Source organism: Carassius carassius, chromosome 9 (assembly GCF_963082965.1).
Source record: "Carassius carassius chromosome 9, fCarCar2.1, whole genome shotgun sequence".
NCBI classification, from domain to species: Eukaryota; Metazoa; Chordata; class Actinopteri; order Cypriniformes; family Cyprinidae; genus Carassius; species Carassius carassius.
The window spans coordinates 31,023,832-31,050,118 of record NC_081763.1 but is presented as its reverse complement, the minus strand read 5'-3'; the positions used below and the strand labels follow the sequence as shown (position 1 = coordinate 31,050,118).

At 39.6% G+C, this 26,287-nt stretch overlaps 1 pseudogene; it reads right to left on the bottom strand.

Moving 5' to 3' along the window:
• Nucleotides 1-16,098: 16,098 nt before the first annotated feature.
• Nucleotides 16,099-16,764, bottom strand: LOC132149749 (ecto-ADP-ribosyltransferase 4-like; annotated as a pseudogene).
• Between the last annotated feature and the right edge of the window lie 9,523 nt (nucleotides 16,765-26,287).

Sequence of the window (26,287 nt, the reverse complement as noted above, 5' to 3'; positions counted from 1 at the left end):
TACCGTGAATGTGACAGAGGGAAATAGTAAAAATATATTTGAATTATTTACTAATAAACTAGTGTTTTCTGAGTCTGTGTCCCTAAGGATGAAGTTGCCTGACTCGTCATCTCCTCAGACGCGCCTTCTATACGGATTATGATTGTATTGAGATTTTTTGTTGTTTGTTTTTATTATTTCGTTAAGTAGTAATTTAAAGCTTTCTATAGATATATTTATCATGTCTGTGAGGCATGTATTCGCTGAGTTTCGGTTTATTTTTGTAAGATCTCCTGTTCAAGTCGAGACGGCAGAAAGCATGTTAGTTTTCTTTATTTTATATTTCTTTATTTTATATTATGATCGCGCTGGCACCTATATGTCCCAAAAAAGCGTGCTTTATCTTGCACTCTCCGCACAACATATTCTATATAGCGCACATTTATCTGGGTTTAACGTTAAAACATCGTTACATGCTTGAAATGTTTTATATCTTTATTTTAGACAATTCGTGATGATTTGAGAAGGCTAAACTGATTAAACATAGGGTATGTAAAGTCTCTCTCTTTGCTGGCCCCTTTAAAAACAAAACTTATAGGCCTGTTTAACGATCAAAAACTGCTCCAAACATACAAAACTGAACTATTTTAATAACTGAAACAGTAGTATAAGCTGTTTTGGGAGAATTGGGAAAAAGACGGGCTGAACATCCTCAAGCGAGTTGCGGGGCAAACCGAAAGTTGATGCCGAATGTCCAGCACTCTTCTTCTCTGCTCCGACTTCTCATTTGTACCCTATGTGGTTTTCCCTATGTAAAAACCAAAATAAGTTGTAAAAAAGTTATTATTATTATTTTTTATTGTGTTCGGCATGGTGGGCCGCGTGTGATTTCATGACATGCCGCGGGTTGAGATCCACTGGTTTAGAGCTACAGGATTTGTGGAGTAGCAGGATCCCCAAATAGATTGACAAAAGTCATAATAGGAACAAGAAATACTTCCACTACTAATTCGTTTGTGATGGTTGTTTAATTTTTTAGATATTAAGACGCAATGTTTTCAGTTTATTGATGACCTGACTTGTCCTTGTCCTGTGAATGCATTGCTCTCGGAGACAGTTAACAGTTATTTCATCATACGTTACTGCATCACTAACAGTTTCTCTCAGATGACAACAAATTTCTTCATCAGCCTGGATAAGGAGAAGCGCTTTAATTTCACTGTCGCTTCAGTTGGATGACATTTATTTTATTTTATTAAACAGTGCGTGAATGCATCACATTGTTATGATTGGCCCGGAGTAGACGTCTTACGTCACCGCGTTCTGAACTCGTACGTGCTCATACCGGTAATTTTCCCTCTGTGTTCACACACAGCAGAATTCCGGCAATTTACTGGTAATGTTACAACTTCTCATACCGGTAAATTGCCGGAACGAATTTACCAGTATTTTTGAAAAGATCCTGTTCACACATGATCTCTTTACGGCGATTTACTTTTCTGTATGTGTGAAAGGGCTTATTAAGAAGCGGTTTTTCGGGTACAGGTAACAACTCTTTCAGTAATTTAGTGGGTACAGGATCTAATAAACATGCTGTTGGTTTAGATTGAGTGATAAGTTTACTTAGCTCCTCCTGCACAGTGGCACATCTTTAGCATTTTTTTTTTGTAGTAATTCAATTTTTTTAATTTTAATATTGTTTTAATAGTGTTCATAATCATAATCTACTTACAGCATATGATTTGTATTATCTGGGAACTGTATAAATACTGTGGCATATGGACATTTATTTTTGATGTCTGGCCACAGAACAGAGAGAAAGATGAGAGAGAAATGATCGCTGCGATCAGCGAGCGCAGTATCACAACAAACTCACAATAAAAGCATTTTTATATTTTTTATGAGCTTTTTCAAATAAAATATTACCGGGAATGCACACAATCCACCTATTAGAACACAACAAGAGCTAAATTAATGTGTTTGTGAGCTGTTTAAGTGTGAAAATGAAAGACTATTTGAAAGCATGAGACCGCCGTTTTCTGAACACTGGAAGGGAAAAAAGTCTACATACAGAAACTACAGCATTTTATATTAAAACACTGCAGCGAATCAACACAAAACAATTAAAAGAATATATTATTGAGAATAAAACAAGTGCTTGTGAGTTATTTTTGTCTAAGGGCAGAATAACTTCGATCTCTTGAGCTCCAGGATGGTGATTCTGGCTTTTCGTCCGTAGAACGGACAAATCACGTACAAGATTATTTCAAAATACATAATAGCTTGGTGAATATAAACGAAAACAGCCATGTGAACATAAACTGTTGAGAAATAAATCATGATACTGTATTTTAATATTAAAGTTACTTCATTTACCAGCTGCTTTCTCTCTTCATTTTTATCTATATAAAAAAACAGTAAAGCATTCGTCTTGGCTGCTTTTTTTTTTTTTTTTTTTTTTTTTTCATGTGTGTATGTATTCATGTATTTATTTATTTATTTTTATTTTTTTGCTCCAACAAGAATTAATCTATATTTATTTAAATCGATGAAATTTTATTTTACATTTGATGTGTACATTTCTACATCTAAACACCTATAACCCTAAAATATGCTCTATTAGACTATTGTTATCAATTTCTTTATCGTCCAATTGAAATGGTGTACACACTTTCATTTTCATAATAAACTTGTTTGTTAGATTATAGACAGTTACAGTGGTCTATAATAAATATTAACAGGCCCCTTTCATAATATTGTTCAGAAATGAAGGCCACAATGCTAATGTTATCCACACGATGGAGTCACTGGATAGCAAACACTTCAAGATCTGTCCAAAGACTTGAAAATGTTTAAAAAAAATTATGTGCATAAAAAATGAATAAATATTCATTATTTTTTAATAAACTTTAATAAAGCCCAATATAGTAATTATCAAAAAACTATCATCTCCTAAATACCATTCAATTTGCATGACTTAATTCACATCCAGCTAGCCAATTCTGTCGAAGCTATTGTCATAGCCTAGTCTTTTTATTAGAACAGAACAGCAAGGGTCCATAGAAAAATACTGTTGTAGTTTTTTTTTGCAGCAAGGCAGCTCAAGAACGCTAGACACACAGGTACTCTGGGTCTTTTAGGCCAAGGCCAAGCCAACATCAAAGTTCTACAGTCGAACTTTATCTTCTAGTTATGCTATTTAAACTTCTTATCTTTATTATTATTATTTTTCTGAGACTAAATTTCCAAACGTATCTCCTCCTAGGGCTTTAAAGCCACAAGCCCCAAACTCGGCAGACACCTGCAGCATAGGGGGGTGCTTGTTGCTATATATTTTCAGAGTGATCAGACTTAAAGTTTTTTTTTTATTATTATTATTTTTTTTTAATTTCCCATTGACTTCCATTGTCTGAGAAAAATTGCGCCCCTACAGTTGCAATACCCGGGAGAGAAGGGAGGAGACTGGCTTAGTTTCACTTTTAAACCGGTTAAAAATACAAGTAAATAATACAATTTCCCTCAAACTGACAAGTTAAGCCAACATATCTGATCATTACAGGGGTCAGGGCTCATTAATAATTGATTTCTGGGCAGAGAGCAATCAGAAAGACGAGAGAAGAATCAGCCCTGCTCAGCTCAGGCATTGTCACCACAGAGCTCACAACGAGCGAATTTATTCTTGTTTAAGACCTTTTAAAAATAAAATATTACGGCGATTGCACCCAATCCACCCATTAGAACACACCAAGAGCTAAATTCAGATGTTTCTGAACTGTTTAAAGTAATAAAATGATATATTCGCGGCAGCCAACTGCCCGCGAGCTCGCAATGTATTCTCTGAACACTTGAAGTCCACATAGAGAATTTACAGCCTTTTACATTAAAACACTGCGGCGAAACAGCACAAAACAATTAGAAGAATATATTATACACATGAAAATGAGTGTTTATATGTGCTTGTGAGATTTTCTCTGTCAGGCTGAACGTCACATCGATTCCTCGATGCTGCACAACAGTCATTTATATATTTTTTTAAGAGCTTCTTAAAATAAATTATTACTCCGAATGCACACAATCCACCAATTAGAACACAACAAGAGCAAAATCCAGGTGTTTTTGAGCCGTGTATGTGTGCAAAAAGAAATATTATTTGACATCGCGAAGGAAAAAAAAAGTCACATTAATTGACAGCCGCGTTTCAGGGCGAGATCGGACAAATAAATACACATTTCATTCACGCTGACAAGCTAAACCAACATATGTTATTATTACCGGGTCAGATCTCATTAATAAATTATGTCTCTGGCCAAAGAAACAAGAGAAAGACGAGAGAGAAATGACCTCTGCATCAGCCAGCACAGTTATCACTACGAGCTCAGAATAAAAGCATTTTTATATTTTTTAAGAGCTTTTAAAAATAAAATATCACAGCGAATGCGCACAATCCACCCATTAGAACACAACAAGAGCAGAATTCAGGTGTTTTGAGCTGTGTATGTGTGCAAAATGAAATATCATTTGACAGCGTGATACAGCTTATGAATACTGGAAGGAAAAAAAGTCACGACAGCCTTTTAAATTAAAACAGTGCAGCGAATCAACACAGAAGAATATATTATAGAGATTAAAATGAGTGCTTGTGTGATCTTTTTGTCTAAGGTGAAAATAACATCGATCTCTCTAGCTTCAGAGGACAGTGATTCGGGCTTTTCGTCGGTAGATCGGACAAATCAAGTACACAATTATTTCAAAATTCATAATAGCTTGGCGAATATAAACGAAAACAGCTACGTGAACATAAACTGTTGAGAAATAAATCGAAAATGGGTATTGATGCTGGATTGAATATTAAAAGAGACTGCATCTACCAGCTGTTTTCTGTCTTCAATTGTAATCTATAAAAAACAGAAAATCATTCCTCTTGGCTGCTTTTTTTATTTTTATTTTTTTGTATGTTTGTTTGTATTCATGTATTTATAATTTTATAGTTTTGCTTTAACAAGCATTAATCTATATTTTATTAAATCGTTGACATGTTATTTTACATTTGTGTTTAATTTTAGTAATGACCATTTTTGTTGTCATACAAACATTCTTCATTAAAATACAAAATAACTATTGTCAATATTAAAAATTATGAAAACAATAACTGTTGTACCTTTTTCAACATTATATAGTTTATGTATTATAATAAAACAGCAAGGGACCATGGAAAAAGACTGTTGCAGGTGTATTTTCTTTTTATTTATTTTTATTTTTTGCAGCGGGGCAGCTCAAGAATGTTGGGCACACAAGTACTGTGACCCTTTTGCACCATGGCCAAGCCAACATCAAAGTTAGTTCACTAACTTTTAATTCTTTTATTATTTTTTTTCTTATGAGCCAAATTTTAGACACTATCTCCTCTTAGAGCTTTCAAGCTAGAACCACCAAACTCGGGTCAGACCTTCAGACTGCTCTGACTGGGGTTGCTATATCTTTTCTAACTGATCCAGCTTATGGTTTTCGTAAACCAGACTACCAAATCCACCTAAAACCCCATAGACTTTCATTGAGGGGGTGCAAACCTTTATAAAATAATACTTATGGTGTATTTAAGCTGTCTACTACCATAACAAACCTTAAAAACTCTCTACTGAGAATACATCTAAAATCAGCCTAAGCTAATTGGTCGCTTGGCTGATCTCCCAAGCTGGTTTTTAAGTGGTTTTGGCCACTGACAGTCTGGTCTTTGCTGGTTTTAGCTGTATTTTTACTGAATCAAGTGGTTTAAGCTGGATCAGCATAGAAAAATGTTAACAACATGCTAGTTACTTGCTAATCAGACCAGAAACATGCCTGAAGCATGGATTTAAAGTGGTTTTGGCACTGTCACGCTGGTCTTAGCTGGTTTTTAGCTGGTTTTAACAACATGTGTCACCTAGTGACCAACGTTACATAAAATAAATCAGGTCCCAGCCACAGAAACAAAACAGACAGTCAATGTGTGGATACAACAAATAGTCTTTGAGACAGCAAGCACTAACTAGAAATAGTGTTACGTAGGGGGAAGAGTTCACTAAAATGATGTCTCTGAAGCCGTTTGGAAAGAGGCTAAGGTTCGGTGGCTTCACGACAGTTCGCTCCAGCGGTCCTCCCTCCAAAAAGTCAAGCGGACACGTCCAGAAGGTCACGGCAGTCGTCCGACCCACAGGGAAACGTTAAGATACTCTCGGCGGCAAACAGCAAATGCTGAGAGAGATTCCGGTGTAACCAAGGCAGTCTTCACAGCAACACTGGGCCCAGGAATCCAAGGTGGATAATCCAGAGGCTAGAAGAGAGCACCACGAATGACCACCAACATCACAGATAGCGGGTCACACTTACACTGTAGTACGATAAAATATAATTACGGCCCTTCAGGCAGCATTAGAGAGCGTTGAGGGAGGTTCGAGGATAGCCACAGTCTTCAGGACAATGCCAACCACTGGAACCATAAGACAGGTATTGCTGAGGCTAAAAGCAAATGACCACAATGAACACCAACACCACAGAAAATGGACACACATTCACAATGTGTGGTAATAAAATATATTTACGGCCCTTTAGGCAACATTAGAGAGCGTTGAGAAAATCCACCTGCAGTATACCGGTGGTCAAACAGAGATGCCTGGGAACTTGGGCTTCGTGTACAGAGCAGGGAAGTGCACAGAACACAAAATGGCAGCAGAACAGCAGCCACCAGGCAAGACCCCTCTCTGTTCCAAAGAGTCAGTTTTTATCTCCTTCAAACTAGGCATGGCCAGCTGTTAGAGAATTAGTCACTAAATGCCATTATCAGCAGCAATGCAGAGGCAATAATAAAGTTACTCAAATCACAGGAAGTGTCGTCCAAATATGGGCAAAAAGGTGGAGCATGGTGACAAGTTCTAATGAATTAATTAAGTCACATTAGCAGGGAGGAAGCACAGTCCAAATATGGGCAGAATAATAAAACAGGAAGCGGGTTGCCAGGTTTGTCCATTAATAGGTGTCTATAAAGAGTCAAGCAGGGCAGATTAAGAAATAGAAACCCACTACAAATTTGATGCAAATGCACAGTAAATAACCACTACAATTCAGAGTGCCAATATATTAATGCACACAGTAAACACCATCACACATGACACTGCACAATATAAGGCCCAAATGTCTCTGATCAAAAACAAACAAAATACTGAGTCAACCCTTGACACATGCTAGTAACTTAGCTAATCATTCTAATAACATGTTAGACACTTGCTAATCATGCTAATAACATGCTAATAACATGCTAGTCACTTTCTAATCATGCTAATGACATGCTAGCCACTTGCTAATTATGCTAATGATATACTACTCACTTACTAATTGCGCTAAAAACATGCTTGTCACTTTGCTTAACATGCTAAGATCATGCTAGTCAGTTGTTAGTCATGCTAACAACATGCTAGTAACTTTGCTAATCGTGCTAATAACATGCTAGAGACATGCTAGTCATGCTAACAACATGCTAGTCACTTGCTAATATTGTTAACAACATGTTAAAAACATTCTAGTCACTTGCTAATAATGCTAATGACATGTTAGTCACTTGTTAATCATGCTAACAACATGCTAATAACTTTGATAAACATGCTAACAACATGCTAGTCACTTGCTAGTCATGCTAGCATCATGCTAGTCACTTGCTAATCATTCTAACAACATGCTAGTCACTTGCTAATCATACTCATGGACATAATATACATAGACACCTCATAGACTGACCCTGACTATTGGAGCTGTCATATCAGCGCGGCTGAGGTCTGATCTTGGATGGGTCCCCAATGTGCTGCATCCCCCCCCCCCCCCCCCCCCGCATTTATTTTGACTGAGAAAAGTGTATCCCCAACTACAATAATCATAACTCATAATCATAAGTTTTTACCGGATTTTCACCTGGATTGGTTTGTTACAAACGCCAGAGATTTAGTTATGATAGAGGATGCTGTCACACATTGAAAAATATCTGCTTTCATGCTGAAAGACCTTGTATTACACTCTTTAACAAAGACATATGGTAGGCTATGGCATATTTATAAATGTATAAATGAATGAATTTTATATTGTAATAAAGAAACAAGTTTGATTGTTCATTCGAATTTATTTCTCTCTCTCACACTCTCTCTCTCTCTCTCTCACACACACTCTCTCTCTCTCTCTCTCCCTCACTCACACACACACACACACACACACACACACACAAACACAACCCTTCTGTAACACATATACATACAAGCTCCCATATATACTGTACTCAGAATTTTTTTTTTGAAGGCCTGGAAAAGTAAACATTATAATTCCAGGTCATTCCAGCATCTTACATTACCCTGTCAGGCTTGCAACTGGGACTGGGGAGCTAAAATCCTTGAAAAAGAACTGTTTTGCACAGATTCTTGCGTAAGCTGGTACTCTGTAACTCCAGGGTAGTTAATTTTGCAATTCAGTGCAGCCTTACTTTGTGAGATAGAGACACCACAAATGACACAAACATGAAATGATGGTTCTCAATTCCAAATTGGGTGTCTGCAATGTGCTCCCCGAGTAAGAACACATCCTCTGTACCAATCTCCGCCCGAACAAAACGGTTGACGAAGGACACACTGACACCTTGTTCCTTTGAGTTTTGTCGGATCACATGCTCTGCTGCTCTGACCACCTTCATTGTTCATGTCTGATCAGTGCGATTACTGCCGTAGACACTGATGGGGGCTAATCCCCCCAATAATAAGAAATCGCTAAACCATTTTCTCAAATATTGCCTAATTGAGAGAGAGAGAGAGAGAGAGAGAGAGAGAGAGAGAGAAATGGAAGTTGCGTGTATTCACGTCCGTGCGTTTATCTTTTTAGAGTGAGTTTACTTAAAAACAGCGATTTTATCCTCTCGTCGCTGGAAAATATAATGTAGCGATTCAGTATTTAAACTGTATTTAATAAAAGTGGTGGGGCAGCGTTGACAAGTTTATTTTCTCCTGGATGTGTGAGCTGTGCGATTTCCGATATGTGTGTGTGTGTCAGTAAGCAGCTCATTAATACAGAACGATAATTAAAGGCTCTAATGCACACCAGCACACCAGTATATGTGTGTATTGTAAGAGCTAGACGACGAATGATGATGTGTGACAGCATAGTAGTGTTTTCCCAATCCTTAGGGGAATATTTTCTGCCCTACCCCTTAACACTCTGTTTCAAGGGACAAGGGGAAAGGGTAGGCGGAGGGGTAGGGGAAGGGGTATAAAATAGAACTGGGATTGGGCCTTTCTCTTTGGAGATGACATGGGAAGTTGAAGACAGATGGGGCTGCACTATCTCTAAGCCTGACAATCTGACCCGTCCTGTCAAAATCATCAGGCTTGAAGTGCTCACTACAGAGCTTTAATGACTCAGTCACAACAAAACCCTCCCGTCTTATTGCAACTTCCCATTGCCTCCTCAAGCCTGTATCACTGGGAAACCTTCAAAGTGTGAAGAGAAAAAAAACAGCAAGAGATAATGAGAGAAAATAAAAGTTACGTTACCAGTTCCTGCTGAACTTTACACGTAGTCACTCGCTAATCGTGCTTACGACATGTTAGTCACTTGCTAATCATGTTAACAACATGCTAGTTATGCTAGCAACATGTTAGTTGCTTGCTAATCTTGTTAACAATATGCAAGAGACATGCTACTCACTTGTTAGTCATGCTAGCAAACATGCTAGTCACTTGCTAATCATGCTAATGACATGTTAGTAACTTTGCCAATTATGATTAGCAAGATTTCACGCATGCACAGGGAACTGAATTCTCCGGAACACCGGCTCCCTTTTCAGAAGAGCGCAGTCTAGCTCATGCTCTCGGGCATACCACAGGTTTAACTAGTGATGACCATGATACTGATCCTCACGTTGCTGTTAAACGCAGTTTCTAACTACCACATTCCTATTCACAGAGGTGGGTAGTAACAAGTTACATTTACTTCGTTACATTTACTTGAGTAAATTTTTTGGGTAACTAATACTTTTTTGAGTATATTTAAAGATGGGTACTTTTACTCTTACTTGAGTAAATTTTTTGGAAAGAATCTGTACTTTTACTTCGTTACTGTGGGCCACGCTCCTCTCGTTACTTTATCTTAATGCAATAAATGTTATAACTGCTTCAGTTTATTCCAAACGCGCCATCTACTTTTCTCTGGGCAATGAGCGATGCCTATTCGAGAATGATTCATTCTTTTGAGTCAATTCTGTTCATAGGCTTGATCAAACCAGTTGGCAAATGAGTGAATAGGTTCATGAATCAGTTTGAATGATTCGTTCAGTTCCCTGCCGCGTGCGCTGAGTGTCTGAAGTGGTTCACTCAGAGTTGTAACGTTTAACATCAGCAGCGTTGAAAACGTGGCTATGGAACTGCACTGAATTGAAAGCAAATCTGCAAAGCCTATTATTTGCTAGCGATGAAGATCTTTATTAGATGAACACCGCGTGTGCTGTCTACTGTTCAACAGGTAATAACTTGGGCTACATTCGATTACAGTATACGATACCTGTGACATTAGTTTGTTGTACGTGTGACTTATAACATAAGGGAACCAAGTTGAATGCAGCTTCCAAAATACAAAAAATAGCCGATTAATACTTTATTAATATTAATACAATCACACCGGATTGAGAACGTTCAGCGAGTCAGCTGCTAAATTCAGATCTGTGTTCGCTCACTTCGCTGGCTGGCGCTGAGCCAGAGACAGACGCGTTTTTACAGCACTGCTCATTATAACCAATCACACACGATTCTGTTGAGCTTATGAATGCAACTGCCAATCAGAGGTGTTCAGATGAGTCATCGCTAAAATTCCGGTTCTTCCTTCACTCGCTAACTGACTGAATACCTCTTTCTGGTAAATTCTCTCGTCAGAAACAACAAAGTGCAGATGTGTGTACGAATCGGTAAATAAGATATTGATTTCACATTGTTAACAGTTTCAGTGATTTAATGGAAGTTTTTGAGAGTGACTGAACTCTAGACTGTCAGTGAAAATGATTTTTGATAATGTAAATGTTATTTGCTCTCTTTATGAACAATGAAAGATTAGAAGCAGTTTTTATATCACATTGACTTTCAATGTTAAATTCACATTTAATATAAAGTCAGTCGTATTAAAAATATGTTATGGCATGACACCTATATCTGTTAAGTAAACAGACAGATGTTCTGTAACTTAATGGTCATGTGAGGAGTTTTCTCTCTTCTCTGTGTCAGAGGTTATTTATACATATATAAATATAATTTATTTTGTGATGCAAATCCAAATTTTCATCAGCTGTTACTTCCAGTTTTCAGAGTCATGATCCTTAAAAATATAATTCTAATATATTGATTTATTACCAGTGCTGGAAACAGTTTTGCTGCTTAATATTTTTTTGGAACCTGTGACATTTTGTTTAGGATTATGATAAAAAGAACATCATTGATAGTAAATCAACATATTGGAATGATTTCTGTAGGATTATGTGACATTGAAGACTTGAGTAAAGGCTGATGAAATATATATTAGGGATGCACCAAAATGAAAATTCTTGGCCGAAACCGAAAAAGAGAAAACCAAGGCCGAAAACCGAAACCGAAACACCGAAATAAATTATGCCAATTATTAGTACCATTGCATTTATTGCTATGACCGTGTACTAACTTTACTAAAATTAAGACATTGCAATTGCATAAATTAATGTTAAAGTTTCAAAGATAATTACAATTACATAAATTATTTAAAAAAAAAAACATAAAAATACATAATTACTAATTATGCAAATATTTATTAAGCACATTGCAACAATGCACAGTATTAAAATAAAATTCTAACTAAAAATTTATCCCACTCATGTGTATATTAAATAATAATGTACAGGCCTACTGGCCTGCAGAAAGGTTTTAAAATGAACTGTTCTCTCATAAAAACAAAGTGCATTTAGGTGAAGTGCATTTGAAATTTTTCTCTGTAGGACTAGAAAGTGCATTACTTCTCCAGTAGGCAAGACTGTTATCACTTCTGTGGATGGGGACTTCAGACAGATAACCATCTAGCTGTTGAGCAGTTGAGCTTGTCATCTGCCTGACATTTGAGAAATATTTGAGAGTGTATTTAAATAGGGCAAGGACATAAATAAACATTTTTATCAAATTAAAGCAGAAATCTAGCAGAAAATCTAGCAGAAAAATGGCTACAATCTGATATTATGTATGTGTGTGTATATATATATATATAATGTCACATATAGTAGCCTAAGAACAAAATAGCCAACGTATTATTATTATTTGAGGCACTTTCTTGCAGAATTTCACTGAACACATCAGACAACGAGGGTGCATGCGCCTCATCTGGTGCAGAGACGAGTCTTTTTTTCTGCGCTCTGATCTCAGTCTCCTGCGCTTGGAGCTTCTCCGTCTCCACGCTGGTTCTCCGCATCCAGCGCGGCCTGGATCATTTATCGTGCGCGCTGCCTTATTTCCGCATCCAAGTAACGGTCTTTATAACGTGGATCAAGCACATTCGCGATGAAGTGCAGAGGATCCGAAAAGATCTCAGTGAGACGTGTGCTAACAGACTCTATAAGACTGTACTTTTCTTTGTTTTCACTTCGTGGTCCGTCTTAATCTCTTTGTTAGGAGACGCTTTAGTGCTGCGAATAAAGGAATAAGAATAGAGAGAATGTTCTCACTGGTGTGAAGTGAATGTCTCGGGGAGCTAGTGGTCTGCGCTATGCAGGTGCATGTGCAGGTCGCGGTTTCTGTTTGCGTCATCACAACATTTCGGCCGTGTTGTTTCGGTGATGCCATTTTCGGCCGAAAATTTTCGGTGGCCGAATATTCGGTGCATCCCTAATATATATATTTATACACACACACATACATTACATACATTTTATCTATATATCTAAATAAAAATAGGCTCAGTATATATGACCCAAAGTAACTAGTGACTAACTACTTGAGTAGATTTTTTATCCGATACTTTTTTACTCTTACTCAAGTAACTATTCAGAGTAGTACTTTTACTTTTACTTGAGTACAGTTTTTGGGTACTCTACCCACTCTGCCTATTCATAATCATTCTGGTAGTACGTGAAAGAAGCATAGTGAAAACAGGTAGAGACAATTGTAGATTTAGCAACATTAGCCTTACAGTGAGTCTAGAAGCTCTTTTGGAAAACAAAATATGATGCGTGAGGTTTACTTTATCTGGAGTCTGGACGTTTGCGCACAAAGCGTTGGTATCGATCCCACTTTCATAAGCAATCTTTGAACAACTCCAGCGCTGAACTGAACCCCGTTTGTGAGGCAGTCCGGTATAAAATGTTAGCACAAACAAAAAGGATTTTTCAGTTTTTAGTTTTCCGGGGACATTTTCTTTGAAAATGAAATTAACCACCATGTGCTCAGCTTCTATGTAAACACTTGTAATTGCTCTTTGGTGCTGACATTGTACCTCCAGCAGCAACAACAAGTAAACATGGCAGATTCTTACTCAAGGATATGCATATGCTAATAGGGCAGAGAGCGTCACAAATGAGCGGGAATTTCACCGAGGATGACGTTATAGTTTGGAACTGCTCATGTGGAGAGACTGTTTGGCAACTGTTTATGCTTTTTACCATTATAGGTTGGTTGTTTTCACACACTGTGGCCACACAACTGTGTTCAACCTTATAAAAGTGATTTTCGCATTCAATGGCACCTTTAAAAGTCTGTTGAATTGTTTTGTTGTTGTTGTTTTTCAGAATTACTTAAATAACAATATATTATAATAAAACTTTTACTTTGAAGAAACATGGTGAATGAAGATTTAAAGTTTGACCCTGTCTTTAACTAGTTTTACATCAACACCACAGTTCAGGTAACTTACTGTTCCAGTGCTTTTCAGAGTGAACACAGTGTCACACCAGGCTCCTTTCTGCCCTTTTGTCTTGACAGCAGTGACTTTAAACTTCTCATACAGAGGAATCAACACCTCTTTCTGTTTAGGAGTATTTTATCGCAGAAATACCTTTACTGTCACGTTTATGAACTTTTGGTTTCCTTATTTGGTCATCTTCCTCTTCTTGTTTTAGTTAATTGATTGATCCTCACCTGTCCCCAGTTCCCTCATCACCTGTGTGTTTAAATACCTGGTCTGTTTAGTTCTCCCTTGTCCGTGATTATTGTCTATGTTTAGCGTTGTTAATGTGTCAAAGCTATATCTGTATGTTAATGCTAAATGTAATCTTGTATATTGTCTGTATTCTCCGTCGTCTTCAGTAAACTCCTTATTTGTTCCAGATCCTCGTCCTTCCTTTTGTTTTACGTTTAGCACTACCTCAACCTGTAACAGAATCACGGACCTAACAGTTTAGTTATATTAGCGGCGTTTTTTCTTTCATTTATTTTTTGCTTTGTTTTTCTCCTCTCCCGGAATGGCCATCCCAGCAGTCCGTCTCCTATGCCTGGAGCAACTGGACCGTTCGCTGGAGGACCACACCAGGGACTTTTTAGATCTGGCGTGCCTTACTAACTTCCCGACCGCTCACTCTCTAACTTTTTCTACACCGGCCTGAGCGAGCGGAGTAAGGCACGCCTACCAGCGAACGGTCCGCGAGAGGATTTCGCCGCTTTAGTGGAGTGGGTGCTGGAGAAAAATGGATCGTCATGGACCATCTGCACCGCCGAGGACGATATCTCCAGCCCCACTCCTGACCCAGAGACCAGCCAGCCACCATCTCGACACACGGAGCCAGAGCCCACCGCAGCCGCAGAGCCCAAGCCATCCTCTGACAGGAAGCAGGATCTCGAGAGCGCGACTGATCAGGTGTGTGAGCCGGCAACACCGAGCATCGTGGGAGTCCTCGTGGAGATTGAGGGCGTGGAGGAAAGCCCTGCCCACACTCCTGCGACTGAGGGTGAGCTGTATTTGATCTCGGGAAATATGGAGCAACTTCTGGACCTAATTGACTGGTCTATGGAGGTAATTCCTGTATCCCCTGTTTATCCGCGGGTTCCATCCAGCCCTGATCCCCTTGTATACCCTCTCAGTCTCCCGCTCCTACCTCCTCCAGTCAGCTCCTCTGCTCCATTTCCGCTGGTTCCTTCCAGCCCTGAATTTTCTGTTTCTCCGTTGGTTCCGCCCAGCTATGAATTTTCTGTCTCTCCGCTGGTTCCGCCCAGCCCTGAATTTTCTGTCTCTCCGCTGGTTCTGCCCAGCTATGAATTTTCTGTTTCTCCGCTGGTTCTGCCCAGCCCTGAATTTTCTGTTTCTCCGCTGGTTCCGCCCAGCTATGAATTTTCTGTTTCTCCGCTGGTTCAGCCCAGCCCAGAGTTTTCTGTCTCTCCGCTGGTTTCGCCCAGCTCTGAATTTTCTGTCTCTCCGCTGGTTCCGCCCAGCTCTGAATCTCCGGTGTCTCTGCTGGTTCCACCCAGCTCTGAATCTTCTGTGTCTCCGCTGGTTCCGCCCAGCTCTGAATCTTCTGTGTCTCCTGTACTCTCTCCCACTTCCTCCTAAACCTGCCAGTCCCTCTGCTCCACTACCGCTGGTTCCGTCCAGCCCTGATCCTCCTGTGTTTCCTCCCATCCTTCCTCTCTCTCCTCCTCCTAGACCAGCCAGTTCCTCGTCATCCCTGCTGGTGCCAGTCAGTCCCGCAGCTCACCCTCAGTCCGCGCCATCTGGGCGCGATGGTTCGCCGCTGGACTGCCAGTCTCCAGCTCCGCCTTGGCATGTTAAGGCCCTGTCTCCGCCTCCAGCCTCCGAGCCCTGGACTCCTCCTCGGTCCTTCGACCCAGCGGCTCCGCCTTGGCTCCTAGCTCCCTCGTCTCCACCGTGGCCTGTCATCCCACCTGCTCCACCGGGTTCCCTCGTCCCTCCGGCTCCACCTTAGTCAGTCGTCGACCATCCGCCGCCTCGGGACTCCACTGATCTGGTTCCACCTCGTCACTCCATCCCTCCAGCTCTGTCGGGCTCCTCCTTCCCTCTGGTTCCACCGTCATCCTCCGTCACTCCGGCTCCACAGCGGTCTTCCAGGACCCCGCCTCTGCCTTGGTCGCCAGAGCCTTCTGCTCCACCTAGGCCCTGCGGGGTCTAGCATTTACAAGTTTTAATTTCAAAACAAGATCTAGGTCTGAAATCACTTGCTACTGCTTGATCAAAAGTGCAGGATGTAAATGAGCCGAAACTAATCTGATTGTTCACAACATGCTTAGCAAATGTAACTGTGGTACCAAAATATGTTGAATAGCATTTAGTTTGTGTTTTCTTCAGAATCGGTGTTGCATATGTTAACAAAAAGTGAATACCATGAGAATGTACTGACTTTGTATTTTTGTTTCTCACTATGGAAAGCGTTGTTGAAATTTTGATACACAACAGAATTATTGTTATATAGTACATATAAATGGCAACTGAATGAATCTGTTTCAAATTATCCTCTGGATTCTAGGCTTTATTTTCACCATCATGCCAAGTATTTTTAAATTCAGTAGAGTTATTGATTTCTATCTGCAGATATTTTGTTGTCACCAAGTTTGCCATTATCTCTTTGCACTCATCATATTGAACATCAACGGAGTTTGGTGCCATTTCCAATGTATATATCTTTCTTGCAGCAGCTGTTCTGTGATCCTGCAGCAACAGGAATCATAATGATCCATCATCAGTATTCATGTCTGTAAAATTCATACTAGAACACAAGCTTACCTGTCCTAGAGCAGCTAAAATGAGAAGAAGAGCCTCAATGATCAGCAGCATCTTGATTCAGTCGAATCCCTCAGATTCTATAGTCACGTCACGTTGGTGACCGACGAATTGGGATATTGCTTTGATAGACCAATCTACTTCAAGTGTAAACTAAATGAGCCATGCACATTGGATGCAATTATTGCATTCAGCTGCTGCCGATTACAGCGTGAGTATAATAAGGCAGCAGGTGCTATGCATACCAGCTTTTCGCTTCAGCACTGAAAAAAGAGCATTTCCTAAAGAGCAAATTTCTCTAAAAGAGCTTCAGGGGTGCGTCATGTTCCCATCTCGGAGTTGCGAACTAGTCTCTGCTACCTTCAGGAATCCTGCTACTGCAATCTGGGGCTCGTTCTGGCAGCCGACAGACGAGAACCACTTCCTGCAGTAGCGTGGATGGTTTGAGGATTACAGTGGTGCCAAAACACGCAGGAAGCTAACCCTTTGGGGACCATCACTCTTCTTGCACCTCTGATCTAGTAGAGCAACCCATTCAACATGCTGGGCCCTCTTCAAAGAGCATACCAGTGGTATTCAGTGGGCCTTAACTGATCCAGATGTCGGTCTCACAACAGAAGGAGAGCTGTCCTCCATCACCCTTGGCAGCTGGACGTGGCAGGACGTCCGGCCCCAGGCCTTCATGATAAATCTGTGAGAACTGTTGAAGGCTGGGTTCTATATTGAGACCTAAGTGGCACTTGTATGTGTATTGTCCACGGTATAGCCTTAGATCCTGTGTTTTCCCAAGAGGGTTTTAATCGCACCAAATTTTTCCATATACACCTAAACAAATGCTATGTGTATTTTCTGAAAACTCCTTTTGGAAGGATGGGGGTTCCGCAGTGTCCCTGTTCCAAGCGGAACGGGTACATTTTCCTGGTATCATGCTAGGGTGACCATATGAGCCATTTTCCCAGGACGCGTCCTTGCCAGGATTTTTATTTTGCCTAAAATATCCAGATTTTGGCTGTTTGTGCTGTGCAGATTGATCAATGTATGACATTCATTAGAGCTATAGAAAGCAGAGCAGACGGCTACTTATGCATTCAAATCACTCTCTTGGTACTTTGGTGTCATACAATGATCTGTGCGCAGCGACACTTCAAGTTGAATGAACGAACAAACACCTAACATGTGCATGTTTTTGCATTGCTTTGATCGTTCTCTGTATATCTCACCTTCTCACACACCACAATTGGTTGATTATGTACCATACCTGCATGTTATTGGTCAAACTGCTTTGGATGTTTTAGGCAATATAGAAATCCTGTTAAGGACGCGTCATGGGAAAATGGCTCATATGGTCACCCTATATTATCCAGTCTCACTCAATGAGGTAATACTTTGACAATGGTGAGTGGAACTACTTGTTCCGACCCCCCGGCTTACACCTCATAGGGGTGCAAGGGGCTAGCACAGGGTACTGGAAGGGGCAGCACCCATGTCACTTTGGTAGGGGTTTCCCAATTCAGTCACTGATGTGATGTCAAGAGTGACCGACTGACAGGGAATGTCTTGGTTATGTATGGTAACCCTCAATCCATGAAGGGGGGAATGGCGATGTCCTGTTGCCGTGGTAGCTGTACCACTGCTGAGCCGCCAGGTCACCAGCTCCGATCCTCAGCGAAAAGCTGGTATGCACTGCACCTGCTGCCTTATTATACCCATGCTGTGATCAGAAGCAGCTGGGAGCAATAATTGCATGCCAATGAGCGTTGACTCATGTAGTTTACACTTCGATAGATTGATCTATCAAAGCAATATCTCAATTTGTGACATCTCCATTTCGTCTTCCAGGGAACGAGAGTTACCATACGTAAACGAGATGAATAGAGTAATGACAGTTAAGATAAAGCATAACACAAAAACACTTAAGAGGAATGAAGAGTGTTATGTCACTTAATTTTATGTTCACAAGAGTATCCTCTTGTTTTTTTTTTCTGTCTGTTTTTTTCAGGAGTTCAGGAGCAGCAAGCAGAGAAGTCAATCACTCACAGCCAAACAACATCAGTCTGAGAGATGAGGAAGTTTGCCCCGTTTTTAACATGGCTAATAGGCTAATGAGTGCGTGTTCTGAAAAATTAATACAGGCACAGAAAAAAAAAAAACGTTTTCTATCCTTTCTTAATCACTCAATGTCCAATAAATACCTCCTGTCAAAGACTTCTGTGTGTCTGCATTCTTTTATGAAAAAACCTTGGGAGAAACCAGGCTCAGTTGGGGGGCCAGTTCTCCTCTGACCAGACGAAACCAGTAGTTCAATTCCAGGCTGCAGCAAAGTCAGATTGTGCAGAAGAATCATCTATTAGCAAATTACAAACCCTGCATCCGGATGGAGCCTTTGTTGTTGCTGTGGACTTCAATCACTGCACTTTAAGATCTGTTCTCCCTAAATTTCATCAAAATGTCTCCTTCACTACAAGGGGACATAAAACATTGGACCACGTTTATACTAATGTGACTGATGCCTAGAAAGTCACACCCCTCCCCCACCTGGGTCAGTCTGACCACCTCTCTTTGTTCCTGCACCCAAGTATACCCCGGTCATCAAATGTGTGAAACCTACAATAAGGACTGTTAAAATCTGGCTGGAAGGTGCTGACTCCACTCTTCAACATCAGTTCCAGCACACAGTCTGGAGTGAGTTTGCTGCCCAGGCCACCACAAACTCTCAGATTAACATTGACACTTACACCAACTCTGTCCTGGAGCACATCAACAGATGTGTGAGCAGAGTGACCACACTCAAAAAAAATAACAATTTTCCCTTATCAGAAGCCCTGGATGAACAGAGAGGTTCGCCTCTTGCTCAAAGCAAGAGATGCAGCCTTCAGGTCTGGTGATCAGCCAGAGCCAACCTGAGGAAGGGTATCTGCCAGGCCAAACTCAAACATAAACAGAGGATTAAAGAACACTTCATTTCTTCAGATCCCCGGTGTATGTGGCAAGGCATACAATCTAACATAGATTACAAACCACCTAACTCTGTGCCCCCTCCAGCTCTGCCTCCCTCCCAGACGAGCTCAATCATATTTATGCTCATTTTGATCAAAATAATAAGGAGATCTCACTCAAAGCTGAGCATCAACCCAGTGTACTGCCTCTCACACTCTCCACATCAGATGTTTACTCCACTCTGTGTAAAGTGAATGGACGGAAAGCAGCTGACCCTGAAGGAATACCTGGTCGGGTGCTTAAAGCCTGTGCGGAGCAGCTGGCTGAGGTCTTCACGGACATTTTCAATCTGTCCCTGGCCCAAACAACTGTCCCCACTATCTTTATTATCTATAAACCTCCACCATCGTGTCTGTACCAAAGCACTCCACTGCCTTAGTCCCTAACGACTTCCGTCCTGTTGCACTCACCCCCATCATTAGCAAGTGCTTTGAGAAACTGGTTGCATCCCACTTAAAATCCTGTCTCCCTGCTACATTAGACCCATTCCAATTTGCCTATTGCCACAGTAGGTCAACAGAAGACACCATCTCAATGGCACTTCACTCTGCCCTCACCCATCTGGACAGTCAGAACACGCATGTGAGATTGCTGCTCATAGATTTCAGTTCTGCATTTAATACAGTAATCCCCTGTATAAGACAAAGGAGATCATTGTGGACTTCAGGCGGACTAGGAATCATGCACACACACCCTTCTACATCAACCGAGCTGTAGTGGAGCGTGTGTCGAGTTTCAATTTCCTTGGCATCCACATCTCTGATGACCTCATCTGGTCCCTAAACACCTCCACCCTGGTCAAAAAGGTAAAGCAGCGCCTTTACTTCTTACGGAGCCTTAAGAAAGTTCACCAGAGTCCCAGGATCCTCTCTGAATTCTACTGCTGCAATTTCTCCGCATCTGACCGCAAAGCACTCCAGCGGGTGGTGAAAACTGCTCAACGGATCACAGGCATCCAGTTAACTTCCATCGAGAACCTTTATCACAAGGGCTGTCTGGGCAGGGCAAGAAACATCATCAAGGATGCCTCTCACCCTAACCATGGACTTTTCACCCTCCTTCCATCCGGCAGGCATTACATGAGCCTACGCTCTCGCACTAGTAGGCTCAGGAAGAGCTTATTCCCCGAGGCTGTGACACTTCTGAACGCCACACCACCAATCTAACCTGCACCTGCGTTCTTACTGCACTGGTCACAGTACTTTACATACATGTATTTGCACTATTCATATTTTGCACAGACTGCACATGGTTAAAGCTATTACACTATAAACTGTCTAAAGTTGCTACTGTACAAGCACAGTAAACTATTTCTATAAAAACTATAATTGCACTACTGTTATTTTGAATAGAATACATTGTTTAACAATATTTTTGCACACTCATCCAACTGTATTTATCACCAATGTTCTTATGTTGCTGCTGTTCATAATGTATATATAATCCTTCATTGCTCTGTTCGTAATGTACATACAATCCCTACATTGCATTAATATTTATATTCTGTATATACTCTGCTCAGTATTGTAAATAGCAACTCCACTGTACATTCTGTATATCACAGCTTTACTTACTCTGCACTTTTATGTATATAGAACACTATATTCTTGCACTTCTGGTTAGATGCTAACTGCATTTCATTAGCTCTGTACTTGTACTCTGCATACTGACAATAAAGTTGAATCTAATCTAATATAATCTAATCTAATCTCGAGTTCAGGCTGGTGGTCTTTTCCCACTCCGGTTCCCTTTTAGTATCTTTACTCTGTTTCCTGTCTCATTTCAAACTGCACTATCAAATTAAGCCAGAAAGGCCAAGAAAATAAAATTCTGCTGAACAAATTATCTATATGATTTAACAAAATTGTGTTCACTTTGAAAAGCTCCGAAAAAACAAGTGAGCTGAACTGTGCAGTGGCACCTACCAGACCAACCTTCTGGATGAGAAGATATAAATGTATATGTTGATATGAATGTCACAGCTAGTTAAATGAGGGAGATTCGTGTGTATTATGTTAGCCAGTCTCTGAATTTCATGGCATCTGTGTAAAAGGCACCATATAAAGCACATAAACATGTTCAGTATCAGTGAGATCTTTACGACACTTGACATAATGAAAATGTACATGTGAAAATTATTACATCCTTCAGTTCATTCTTATTTAGGGCTACACTATATGGGTCGTACTGTACATCAATAGAAGATTAACCGAGCATTCGTGCAGGGTTACAGCCGCGTTGGTAGAATACGCGCCAGTTCATAATTATAGGACACAGCGCCATCTCCCTCTGTGAGTGCTCTGACCACGACTTCGAACTGACGTGCCCTGCTGAATGCTCTGCTTCTCGTCACCAGAGAAAGGCGGCGGTAACTCAATTCTCACGTGTCTGTTAATCTTGTCGCGGTTCTGTCTCGAATATAAATCATCCTCGTCTTTACACCACATGATGGCCGCGACAAAGTCGAACCCGCGGGTGCTAACTCCACAGAGAAATTTTGAATATAAACTAACTAGTTAAACACTCGCCGTAACAGTGAACCACGTAAATGCGACCAAAACAAAACCACTGCCACCAATGTAACCGAGCATTCGTGCAGGGTCCACCTAAACACTTAGTACCATATTTTTCGGACTATAAGTCACACCTTAGTATAAGTCGCATCAGTCCAAAAATACGTCATGATGAGGAAAAAAACATATATAAGTCGCACTGGACTATAAGTCGCATTTATTTAAAACCAAGAACCAAGAGAAAACATTACCATCTACAGCCGCCAGAGGGCGCTCTATGCTGCTCAGTGTAGGCTACAGGAGCAGTGAGCAGCATAGAGCACCCTCTCGCGGCTGTAGACGTTAATGTTTTCACTTGGTTCATTTCTCTTAGTTCAATTCTCTCGGTTCATGTCAAATTAATTTTGATAAATAAGTTGCACCTGACTAAGTCCTGATAAGTCGCAGGACCAGCCAAACTATGAAAAAAGTGCGACTTATAGTCCGGAAAATACGGTAATAAGAAAACAATAAAACGAGAGAGAGTCTGAACTCTTCTTGACTTTTTATTATTCCTCACACCAAGGAGAACTCCCCCAAAACCCGTGACACTCTAGAGGAGAAAAGTGTGCATGCCCATTGCCTATCTACGGCAAGCCCCGAGGGGATAAATGCATCACACACACACACATATATAGAGCGCCCGTACATCCAGAATTAGTGCAATATAACAGAATCAAATAATGTCTGTTACAGAAGTATCACTGATAACATCACTGAGCTCAAACAATGACAGATCTATATTGTAAATAAAGCAATTAAATCACAAAGCCAAGCACACTGATAATTTGAACCAAATTTGGTGCCATTAAGACAAACTTTGACAGAGTAAAAATGATAATACATTATTTGAATCAGTTCAAAATGGCAGAAAGTTATATGATGCCTTTGGAATTTGGTACCAAGTCCGAGTTAAGTCCACTTTGAGCACTGTGTGGTGCTGTAACCACTTTGCACAAGCAGAAGAGTTTTTGCTTAAATGCAGCCTTTTCTCACAACATGGAAAAAATTAAACATACATTCTTATAATAATTTACTTGTATGCTTTGTTTGCAGAAGTTGATGAATCCTTTTCAGTCAAGTGGGCTCAAGGTCTGCCATAAGATGTTCATTTGCTCCTGCATTTCTCTCCTGCTTTTTAGCAGTCTCTACGTCTTCATAGACGTCCTCTTTCTGATTCTTCTGATTCATCCAGAACCCAAGAACTGGACACATGAAGTACTTCTGGAGGTGGATTTTGTAAATCATTATTTGTTTATTAGCGAGCAAATATAGATAATGTGGAAGTTACTGCCTTTTGCCTTGGCATGACTTCTCTCTTTTTGCAGACAATGCAGAGACAGAGGAGGGTAACTTCAAATGAGGGGTCAAAAGTCAAGTTTGTGTTCAGGATTTTTTTATCAGGATCAAGATCATTTTAATTACTAAAACATCTAATTTCCAGATTTCCAATGTCCTACTTATAATTCATTTGGCTGGACAAAAAAAACCAAAACATAGTGAGCTGTATTTTGCCCTTGTAGTTCAGGCTTGTATTCGCACAATCATACTCCAGTTGATTTAATATTTTATGTATATATATATATATATATATATATATATATATATATATATATATATATATATATATATATATATATATATATATATATATGTACGTATATTTGTCTTGATTCTCCAATTTTTCAATTTGTTACTTGTTCATAATATTTTTTACCAACTTGAGCAGATACCATAAGGGTCATTGTAGATTACTGTAACTCTTTGACCTGGATAAGTGACACACTTCATAAATGAACATTTAACCATCAACAAAATTAGACAATCATCCACAGATTCTTCCCCCTGCCTCACAACCTTTTTGCGTCAAAAATGCACTTGGAACACTGAAATGTATTTCTGGGACAACAGTGTTAAATAATAACAGACCCGCATTGCAGATAACAAATCAGTGTGTTCAAACACTTCACGGATTAGACTTCTCCAAAGTTTAAGTTAGAAAAGTAGAGTGGGACTTGGTTTGCTTAATTTTGTCGTGGCCACATCCTATAAACTCTTGGAAACGTGATACTTCATGTGTTCCATTCAGAAGGGCTCATCCGTATGCCCTAATTCCTTCCCTCCAGAGTCAGGGATTCAAAGGGATGAAGGGTGTAGGGGTTAAAAATAATAATAATTTGGAACACACTTCTGTGTCACCGTAACTAAACAATCAAGGAGGCGGCTTTGATATATCACGTTTGGAACGCCTCGAATATGTTGTGGCCACAAGATCATTTTGTTGAGGTAATGACATCCTCATGTCCATATGTGTCCACGGGATCCTATGTTGAAAGAACGACATCCATTTCTTGTGAGTTGACAGAGTAAACAAACTGCGTGACCATAGCACCCTGCGATTATTAGATATTTAAGAATTATGAATATATATATATTTGAATTAAGAAATTATTATGTTAATAATTATAAAATTATTACATTTTTAAATTACAATGTAAACAGCATTCAAATGAAGTTTATCATGAAGGGTACATAAAATAAAATAGGTCTTCAAGAAAACATATTTATCCATCCCACAGTCTTGTGAGTGCATTAACTGATCATCTTTTTTATGTATATTTTTATATTATAGTTATTATTATTATTATTATTGGTTCGATTTTTATAATCACTGCTATGTATTTTATTTATATTCCCTTCATTTCGATCTTGTAGCGTTCTGAATAGTTTTGTAAAAATTAGCCTACTGTTGAGGAATTAATCATTTGTGTTTTATTTGTAATTGAAAACGCAACATGCTCATTTATCATCACATACAGCAGTAAATACAATTAAAAAGTCAAAACTTAATAGGCATAATTGTCAGACCAGGCATGTGTGTATCAGAGGTGGGTAGAGTACCCAAAAACTGTACTCAAGTAAAAGTAAAAGTACTTCTAGAAATATTTACTCATGTAAAAGTAAAAGTACTAGTCTTGAATAGTTACTTGAGTAAGAGTAAAAGAGTATCGGATAAAAAATCTACTCAAGTAGTTAGTTACTAGTTACTTTGGGTCATATATACTGAGTCTATTTTTATTTAGATATATAGATAAAATGTATGTAATGTATGTGTGTGTATAAATGTATATATTTCATCAGCCTTTACGCCAATTTATGTAATTTATTATAAAACCCTGTCTGTTTACTTAAGTAACAGATATAGGTGTCATGCCATAACATATTTTTAATACAACGACTTTATATTAAATGTGAATTTAACATTGAAAGTTAATGTGATATAAACATTGCTACTAATCTTTCATTGTTCAGAAAGAGAGCAAATGACATTTACATTAAAGATCATTTTCACTGATAGTCTCGAGTTCAATCACTCTCAGAAACTCCCATTAAAATCACTGAAACTGTTAACACTGTGAAATCAATATCTTAGTTAAAGATTCGTACACACATCTGCACTTTGTTGTTTCTGATGAGAGAATTCGCCAGAAAGAGGTATTCAGTCAGCGAGCGAGTGAAGGAGGCACCGGCATTTCAGCGAAGACTCATCGCAACACCTCTGATTGGCCAATGCTTTAATAAGCTCAAAAGAATCATGTGTGATTGGTTATAATGCGCAGTGCTGTAAAAACACATCTATCTCTGGCTCAGCGCCAGCAAGCGATCACAGATCTGAATTTAGCAGCTGATGATATGACTCGCTGAACGTACTCGCACCGGTGTGATTGTATTAAAATTAATAAAATCTTAATCGGCTATTTTTTGTCTTTTGGAAGCTGCATTCAACTTGACTCCCCTCTGTTATAAGCCACACACATACAACAAACTAATGTCACAGTGCTATCGTGTACTGTAATCGAATGTAGCCCAAGTTATTACCTGTTAAACAGTAGACAGAACACGCGGTGTTCATCTAATAAGGATCTTCATCGCTAGCAAATAATATCCTTTGCAGATTTGCTTTCAATTTAGTGCAGATCAAGCCACGTCTTCAACGCTCTTTCTGTTCTTAAATGTTACAACTCCGA